Genomic DNA, 10,148 nt, shown 5'->3' with positions numbered 1-10,148 from the left:
GCTGGAGATCCAGCCGCTCTCCGTGTGCCGTTTTCTTTGAGTCCAAGGTAGGTTTGGCTCAGAGAAGAAAACAGGCCTCCGGGTTAGGTGCCTCTGGCTGCGTGCTTGTGAAATGTTTAATTTTACACATTGATAGTTGTAGCTCGCAGTATCACTGCAGTCATAAGAACAAGAAACACTCCCATAAAGTAGATAGGCAGAAAAAAGCCATAAAAATGTAATAAAGCTCAAATAAAATGGTGTTGTAAGAATGTACAGTGGGAAACGCTGTCAGTCCAGCCAGATCGGCTGCAGCGTCCTCCTGTAAATACATTCAGCCATGTATGGCCCTGATCGCAATCACTACTGTGAATTGTGATCCAGAATGTTCTTGGGGAGCCGATGCCTGGACTGTGCCAGCAGCTGAGTCTGATTGGGCGTCACGGCGGTGATGTGCTTAGCGCGGCCAGCTGGGCTGAGGGGGTGGCCACCCATGCACTCGCCACGTGCAGTCGTTATTCTGGTGATGGAGTTGCACGCGGCGCGGCTTGTCCACCTGGGCTACTTAAAGTACCGGGAACCCAATCGTGGGCGGGTGCCTCCCGATACGGGAGCTGTCTTTTTTATCCAGGGCCCTCTGGCACTGCAGACCCCGGCTGCTGGTCCCTGAGCCCATAGGGAGGCACCGGAGGGCTCTGTTGGGCCATGGAGGTCCCCGAGCAGGTGGTCACTCATTGCTTGTGGAGTGGTCCATGGCCTGTGAGTTTATTCCCGGGGTCTGTGTGGGCAAGGTTAACCAGTTCACAGCTGGGCAGTTACACAGGTGACACTAGTTAAAGTGGAATCTATATTAGCTTGCACGGGCGTGCGTGAGGAGCTGGGAGGGTGTGGGAGGCTTGGCCCTAGCACTGGAGCCCAGGTTCCTGATATTTCTGCCAGGGTCCCTGTGGATCCTGAAGACAGTGGGTGCCCTATGGACCAGGGGATGCGGAAGCCTCTGGAGGCTGTGGGAGGAAAGGAGACGGTCGCTTCCCCAGAGCCAGCCCTGCCGACACCTCGACGTTAGCTGGTGGGACCTGTTTTGGACTCCAGCTTCCAGAAATGTGAGACCAGAAATGTGAGAAAATAAGTCAGTGTTTAGGGCACTAAATTAGGGGTGATTTAATGGAGAAATAGAAAACTAGCCCACAAAGGTGCATGCATTGAAATGTGCTCTGTCCCGGTGTTCACAGTGGTGTGAGGGGGATGACATCAGGGTTCGGGGAACTGTGCAGTTTTACTGAAGGAAGGGGGCTCACCACGCCTTTCCTCACATAACTGAAGGTATGTATGCCTGCCACACTGCCCAGGAGACAGAGACTAGAATTCTGACTTTATTTCTTATGGGAACCAAGCCACAGTCAGAACAGGGTGAGGGCTGAAATGAGCTTCCTGTAGCCTGAACTGGGAAGATGAATCGCAAGTAGTTTGTTTTTATACAGACCTGTCCTTTCAGGTTTTGTTAAGTTCTGGAAAAAGGGAGAAGCCAGGCACAACTCGGCAAGGGACAGTGTTTCTGGAAGTGGGGCGGCTTCAGCCTGACTGTGGCCGTGTGGCTGGGAGGCTCAGAAACTGCCCTCCAAGGGCACCCATCTGTTCCTTATTGCACTAATACCTCGTTTACAGAAATCCACAGAAATTCCAGAGAAGTGCGGGAGGCCTCTGGTCTGAATGGGTTTGTGTGGATCAAGGTCATGGGGTGTTGTCCCAAGTGCTTATCCTGATGTGGCAGAGGCTCTGTTCCCAAATAATTATTCCACAGCTTCAGAGCCGATATCTGAGTGATAGTCTTTTAACTTTGTTGCATAAAAGCAAACGAAGTATGTCTTGAGGGTCTAAAATTCCATTTAGTAGTCACGGCTGTAAACTCATACATGGGGCTTTGGGATGGAGTGAAAACCACCGTCACCTGGCGTGGACGCTGCGTGGTATTTTTAGCGTGGTGGCCTGCTCATGCCTTGAGCTCCATCTGCAGCGTGAGCAACAGCTGTGCATTTGAGAAATGTGGGCAGGTCAGCGTGCTCCTCCAGGGGCCTGCGGGGATGCGGGTGAGGGGCCTGGGATGAGGCCACGTCAGTGGGAAGGAGCTTGGTTGTGTCAGCAGATCTGTCTGCCTCTACAGTCCCGCAAGCCCGCCAGAACCCAGTTTTCCTTTGGTCATCTAATGCCAGAAAAAACCTGTTTCTTAGAGATTCTTGTAATTTACATTAATGAACTATTTGACCATACATAAAGTGTTATAAATGCATGAGGTTTTACAACTTGGCAGATGTGTAACTCACATGTTAGGATTGAATCAAACTGTTGAAGATATTTGTTTCACTTGAAGGTTTTTAGCATTTTATGCACAAACCAAATGCCAATAGCATTTTGAAAGAGTATTTTGGAATTTTAAACACAGAATGGGACAGTGTTGGGTCTCTGGGATGCTGGTGAGGTGGACGTGACCTCAAAGTCCTTGGAGCTTGCAAGCAAGCAGGATTCCTAAACTGTCACACCTGCAGTGCTGGAAGTCAAAGTGGATTTCTGTAAACGAGGTATTAGTGCAATAAGGAACAGATGAGTGCCCTTGGAGGGCAGTTTCTGAGCCTCCCAGACACCCCAGGAAGAAGCGGGGGGGGGGCAGTTACCCACCAGAACCTGGATGGTGGAGCCAGGTTTGCTGGTGGTCCCGCGTGGCAGGTCATTACGTGCAATAAGAAACAGGCAAGCGCCCTTGAGGGCGGTTTCTGGGCCCCCTTCGCAACCGCAAGTGGTAGACGCCCCAAGGTGGGGGATGGGGGTGGGGTTCAGTTATCCATCGGAGCCTGGATGGTGGATCCGGGTTTGCTGGTGGTCCTGCGTGGCAGGTAATTACGTGCAATAAGGAACAGGTGAGCGCCCTTGAGGGCGGTTTCTGGGCCCCCTTCGCAACCGCAAGTGGAAGACGCCCCAAAGTGAGGGGGAGGGGTGGTGGCCGGTTACCCAATGGGGCCAGATTTGCTGGTGGCTGCTGCGTGGCAGGTCACTGAGTGGAGAGATGGGAGGTGAGTGGAGTGGAAATAGAGGACGTACCCTCCACAGCTACTGCTGGGAGTTGGCTCTGGTGGCAGAGGGCATAGAGGGATTCCCATCAGGGGCAACACAGCTGGGGTCCCACGTGTGCTGGATGCTGAGGTGTGGCCGTATGTGATCTCAGTCTCCACAGCCTCTCTGGGACGTGGATTCAGTTACCTTCCCATCTCACATTTGAGAACTCTCAGGGGCTCACATCACAGCTGGGTGGGGTGGAACTAATGTCTCAGGCAGGACGTTGGCCCCAGAGCCCAGCTCTTACACCCCCTGCTGTTTTCAGTCCACCAAACTTGTAGAGAAGCGGGTGTGGTGGTGGGGGGGCGGAGAAACCAACACAGTAGAAGGGGGGCAGGAAATAAACCAGGCAGGAGACACAGGCAGTGCTTGGGAGATCTGCGCGGGGTCTGGGGGCCACCTCTGGGCCTGTGAACCCCGTTCTGTGCTCCCGGCTTGTCCAACCTTGGCCCTCAGCCACATGCTGCGCACTTTAGGTGAAATCTCAGTGCATCGCGTGGTGCCGGCATCTTTTCTCCCTGGCTTTGCCTCTCCTTAAATCACAGAGTCTCAGTGGGGATGGTGAGGTGGTTGGTGGTCCATGGAATTTGGCCTCCACCTCCCCATCCTTGTCCTGTCTAGCCTGTTACCTGAATCTGTGTCTCTTCAGAGCCTGCAGATGGTGTGGAGGCCACGGCAGCCTCTCGCTGACCGGCCTCTCAAACTTTTTTATTCATCAGTCATGTTAAATGCTGATTCCTAGGCACCCCATTAGACTCTCTATGCCTGCCTGGCGTGGGTACTTTGAGGAAGGTGGAGAGGGTTGCTGGGCTATTCCAGGAGGGAATTTGCATTTGTGGAATGCCCACTGTGCTCCTTCCAGCACTCTACTTTCCACACACATGTGGCATTAAACCTGGAAGACCTCTGGGTGCTGTGCTGGTGAGGAAGCCCCGGCTGGACATGGGGCTGCTGGGGCTCGGACTTGATTCCTGGGCTGGGGGCTGCAGGCTTACTCTATTCAGTGGGCCTGCTGATGGGATGCCCTGGGAAGTCCTGCTGTGCACTTGGGGAGGTGCAGAGACAGGCTCAGGAAATACAGACCATGGATTTAAAAATTCCTACTGGAAAATCTTTTATGAGCAAATTTGCATCTGACTGAAGACAAGCATTGCTTGAATAATTGGATTGTTTACAAAATTGGTCCTATGAACAAACAAATTAGTTTTCATTCATGCCTTGTCTATAACGTAATAGGAGCTATTACAGCAACCTAAATTAACTTTAAATTTTGTATCAGATTGCATTCCAGATTACAAATGGCTGCTTGATAATCTAATTGATAAAACGGAGGAATTTGGTACTTGGAACCCAGAGTGAAGAGAACAGAATTGCTTTGATTTCTCAAAAGCATGAGACAGGGGTGACCTGGGGTAAAGAGAATTGGTTGGAGTCATTACACTCGAGGAGGAGATCTGCCCCAGCTTTTCTCAGCTGTCTTCTGGATAAAACAAAAGGGCGATAAATGTGGAAAAATTCAGTACTGAGTTCGTCTATGCCCTGAGCCTCTCATACGGTCCTTAATGTGACCGGGCTGTATCTGTGAAGCCTCCATACAGGCACAAAGGAATTAGGCTACAGTAAGACAGCCGGCATCCTCTGGCGTCTGGGCCACGTGTCATTTCCTAAAGCCCTTTTGGGTGAAATGACAGTCGCAATGTCTGATGTTTGGAGGAGTGTAATCTCACGTATGAGATGCAGATTTTAAACACCAAAGCCAGGAAGCTTGGTGGGAGTGGCCGTCTTCCAAGTGGTTTTCTGTGCTGCCATGGACGAGGCGTGGATGTGTCATCTGTTGGTGAGATCCACTGGTGAAAGGGCTAAGCAAACCCTTTTTTTTGGGGGGGGGGAGGGGGCGGTGTTTGTGAAGCTATATCTCTTCTGGCATCCGAAGTAAATACATTTTGTAAAACTTGTGAATTTGACCCTGACCCTAACCCTGAGTGTTGAAGTGTGGCACAGTGTCTTGAGCTCTCTTCTGCATTGAGGGTGAGTGACTGTAAATGACCGATTCCTCAGTGGTGAAAGTTCAAATTTAGCTTCCCTGAGGAAGCCAGACCTCGGTCACCCGTGTCTCCATTGTAAACACTGCGGCCTCTATACAGGTGGCTGCAAGTTTCCAGGTCCTCCTTGGAGAAGCAGCCATGTGGTGCTTGGTGATTTGATAACATCAGCCACCTTCTGTCTTCTGTCTAATCACGGTACAAATGATTCTCCTACAAGGAAACATCTGGTTTCTTCCCGATCCATGGAAGAAGCAGCCCACCTACGGACTGCACCGTCCTCTGCACTTTCACAGAGAAGTCTGTCTGTCTCCAAGGAGTGTCATGTGTGTCGTGGGAATCATGGGAATTGCCTTAATTCTTCCTCTTTTTGAGGGCTCTGGCAGCTCTGCCTGTTTTACCTGGGACGAGCAGCGGGTGGTCTCGGGCTGCTGTGGGACTAGGGCTTGGGGTGCGTCTTCACATCTGGTAGCCTGTCCAGGTGGGCATCATTGTCTTTTGCCTGTTGGCTGAGGCAGTTGTGATGCCAATGGGGGTCATGCTTGTGTCGGGGCCAACCCAGTTCTTCCCATGCACACCTCTCCTGCTGGAGTGCCTTTCCTTATGATGACGTGTTGAATTAGCGTGGAGAATGCAGAGAGGCTCTGGGCCTCTCCTTCCCATTCTTACTCCCTGGAGCTGTGATGCCCGACAAGGGAGCCCATAGCCAGAGGCTCCTTTAAATTTAATTAGAATAAAGATTTGACTACATAGCCCAACACATTTGAAAAGAACTTCACAGATTAAATTCCAGATTCAGCCCTTCAGGCCCAGTGGCCACGTTTTGGGGCTCAGCAGCTGTAGGTGGCTGTCGTCTTTCAGTGTTGACTGAGCAGATTGGGACGTTTCCAGTTCAGCAGGCAGTTCTCTTGCATGGTTCTGCCTATGGTGAGGGCACCTAGGCTGGAGAGCCTGGTGGGGATGCCTTAGGCCTCTGGCTGCAGCCAGGCTGCACGGTTCCTGTGCCCCAGGTCCTCTGCAGGCCCAGATGGATCCCACCACAGAGTCAGCACTGCTAGACTTGGGTACTGTGTGCAGACAGCAGAGGGGCATGTCCGGGCCTTGCTGACTGGCCTCCTTGGCCAGGCTCCCGTCTCCAAGTCTTCAGGGGAAATGCATCCACCATCCACACCGTGCACCAGAGGAAAACTGCGGGCTTCTCTGTGGATGGTGAATTGAGATCATGCAGAGTGACTAGGCTTGGGCTCCTGGCCAGCGTGGAACCTGATGATAGCTTTAGGTGGAACCTGACATGCCTCCATGTGTACATGGCAAAGAGAATGCAGAGTTGTCAGCTTGAATCTAAATGTGCTCCCGTTTTGAGGTGGAAGGTTCTGGGAGTATTGGCCATTGGTGATTGTCCTGCTGTGGAGTACTTTGAATGCAGGCACTGGTTTAGGATAATCCTGGTTTCCTGGTCCTGTATGTGGGCATCCCTGACTATGCCGGGCTGGAGGAAGGCAGGGTAGATGGGAGGGTGACAAGAGGTCAGGTGTTTCCAGTTGTGGGGAGTGATGCCATCAGATGGCCGAGATCAGGAGGGTGGTGGCCGGGGGACCAAAGCAGAGGTGCGAGGAAATGCCATGTTTCCCGGGGCATGGGGAGGACCTGTTGAACTCTATTCCTGGGCAACAGTTTTTCCATTCTCAGGAATCTGTGCCATTGTAATTGAGTAGCAAATTCAGTAATTGCTCTAATCACTTACTGTTAAGTCCCCATCCCACTTACCATGAATTAGCAACAGTGACAACAGTTTGCCTGGTCAAGCCTTGCCAAGAAAAAACTGTGGAACTAGTTTTAGTTCCCTTGAATTCCCTCCAAATCGGATTTCTTAGCGTCTTGTGTCTCCACAGCTGCTGCAGTTCCTCCTGGGCCTGGCAGTCACATTCCAGACATTCACACCTCAGCTCAGATGCAGGCGTGCACATTATTTACAGAAAATCGCACTGTGCTGTGATCGGCTTGAGCTGACATTTTCTAGGTGGGAGGTGGAGGCCAAGGACCTGTGAGGGACTGTTCGAGTGTCCTCTCATTGACTTGGAGCAGGTGTACATCTGTTCTTCAAAAGTTCTAATGGGATGAAATTAGAAATATGAATTTTTAAAATTCACGTGTTATGAACTCTGTTCAGTGATTTCCTCTGAAATGAGAGACTATTTGCAGACAAGGCAGTTGGCCTGCAGCTCTCCTTAGAACTGTCCTAGACCTCGATGCCATCCTATTGTCTCTTCTTGGATGTGGGGTGCGCTCCTTGAAGCAAAACCAAAGGAAAGAATGTGGTCAGTGAGCATCACCACTGCAGCCAGCTCAACGCGCACATCCACTGGGAGGGGGGCCAGATCACTTAACATTTTAAATACATTTAACACTAAACCAGCAAGTCAGCCAGTACTTTCTGTAACCAAACTGCCTGGCTCATGGGAACCTGACACTTGACTTTTCGGGAGAGAATACTTGCTTCTGTGGAGTGTCAATATTTGTCTCATTTCTTGAGACTTTGCTCAAAGTGATGAACATGTGTAAATTTGGACCTTTTTGTGTAAATTGGGCCACAGAGCTCTCTAGGCACGGTCAGGGGAGTAAAAGGCTGTGAAAGATGCCACCTGATGTGAGCCATGGCCAGACACTTTGGAACCTGGGATCCCATCTCCAGCCTTTCAAAGGACGTAGAGGAATCCACCTGATGTGAGCCGTGGCCAGGCACTTTGGAACCTGGGATCCCATCTCCAGCCTTTCAAAGGACATAGAGGAATATAAAATGCAGATGGGAGAGCTCATATTTTGGGCACCTCTGTTCTTTTGAAATCGAAGTGCAAAGAAAAAGTTTGCCTTGAGGTCTTACCCCATACTTGTTTTTCTCCTGAGGTTTTAAAATTTTCTTAACTGCTTTTTTCTCCCCCGATCCTTGGGGAACTTCTATCTTCATATCTTCTTAAAAGATATGGTTAAATTGAACACTGAAATTTAAAAACATGCTTTCATATTTTTCTTTTAACTGATGTATCTGACATTGGTGAAGAACTAAGTGGGCATATTGGTTTACTTTTTTTTTTTTTTTTTTTGAGACAGTCTTGCTGTGTTGCCCAGGCTGGAATGCAGTGGCACGATCTTGGCTCACTGCAGCCTCACCTCATGGTTCACGCCATTCTCCTGCCTCAACCTCCTGAGTAGCTGGGATTATAAGTGTCTGCCACCATGGCTTGTTCATATTTGTATTAGTAGAGATGGGGTTTCAACATGTTGACCAGGCTGGTCTTGAACTCCTGACCTCAGATGATCCGCTCACTTTGGCCTCCCAATGTGCTGAGATTACAGGCATGAGCCGCCACACTCGGCCTGGGAATTCTTGATTGTAATTGTAATAGATCCCTTTAATAAAAACAGAACAACAACAAAAAAGCTGTCTGAAAAGTCTCAAAATTAAAGAGCTCGCTTGGACAGGGATTTGGACACCAGTTGAATGGCCCAGCACAAACCATAGTTACATGGGCCACTGGGCCTGTTAGATCCTTAGGGTATTTGAAGTGGTGGGGATATTTGCATTTCTACCTCTGGATATCGTGTTAGTATGAATTCGGCTAGTGTTTGAGGGCCAGGTTCAGATCCGGGAGAACAAGAGTCCCTGCTCTTATGGCACTTCTCTTCTATGTGTGTGTGTGAGGAAAATAGAAAGCATAAGATATTTTTTTCAATGAGTTGGGAAGATGGAAAAACAAGCTTAAGATGTTTACTTGTTCAGAAGAAGGGAAGTGCAAGGAACACTCAGCTTTGCTGCTGCTGAAGGAGGCCCCTGGCGGAGGCTGTTTCAGAGGTGGGGTTTCTCTGAGAAAGGTGGTAAGAGGCAAATAGGATGCCCCATCTGGTTTGCCAGAGATGGGGAAAGTTAATATCTCCAAAACAGCCTCAGCATTCTGGCAAAGGCTTTGGAAAACCAGCTAGGGTGTGGGACCCTTGTTGGCCGCTGGGTAGAAGGAAAACATTGCTGGTCCTGAGGACTGTACTGTTCTTCCACTGCTATAACGAACTACCTGAGGCTGGGTAATAAGGAAGAAAGGTTTAATTGGCTTACAGTTCTGTGGGCTGTACACGCTTCTACATCTGGGGACACTTACAATCATGGTGGAAGGTGAAGGGGAGGCAGGCATGCCTTCACATGGCTGGAAGGGGAGAGAGTGAAGGGGAAGGTGCCATGCACCTCCAAACAACCAGATCTCAGGAGAACTATCATGAGGACAACACTTGAAGGATTGTGATAAACCATTAGAAACCACCCCCATAAGTCAATCACCTCCCACCAGGGCCCACCTCCAACACAGGGTTATAGTTCAGCATGAGATTTGGGTGGGGACACACAGCCACACCATGTCGGGCTTCCCATTCTTCTCCTGCACGTGTTTTGCAAATGGTTCTGTCATTGGTTTTTGTTTTTGTTGTTACATAATATATGTACATATTTTCAGAGTGCATGTGATATCTTGATTCATCCCTATGCTGATCAAATCTACGTACTTGGGATGTCTTTCACTTGAAATATTTTCTTTTCCTTGTACTGGTAATGTTCAAATTATTCTCTCCTAGCTGATTTGATAATACACAGTAGATGACCCACTGCCATCTCCCTGTTGGTTTGTCAATAGTAGGTCTTGTGCTCCCATTAGGCTGTGTGTTTGGACCTTTTACCAGCCTCTGCCCATCCTGCTTATGAGTGGGCTCTGCTGGGCCCTGTTGACCACCCACTCTTGGCCTCCATAAGATCTGCTCTCAGCTCCTGCTTACGAGTAAGAACATGCGCCGTTTCTTTGCTTGGTTCGTTCCCTTAATGTAACGTCCTCCAGCTCCATCCATGCTGTCACGGATGACAGGGCTCTTTGCTGTGCGGTGGAGTATTGCTTCTGTGTATGTTCGGGCCACAATCCCTTCATCCCCTGTTGATGGGCATTCAGGTGATTCTGGACCTTGGCTGCTGTGGATGGTGCTTCA

This window comes from Theropithecus gelada, chromosome 8 (assembly GCF_003255815.1).
Source record: "Theropithecus gelada isolate Dixy chromosome 8, Tgel_1.0, whole genome shotgun sequence".
Classification (NCBI taxonomy): Eukaryota; Metazoa; Chordata; class Mammalia; order Primates; family Cercopithecidae; genus Theropithecus; species Theropithecus gelada.
This window is presented reverse-complemented; position numbering follows the sequence as displayed.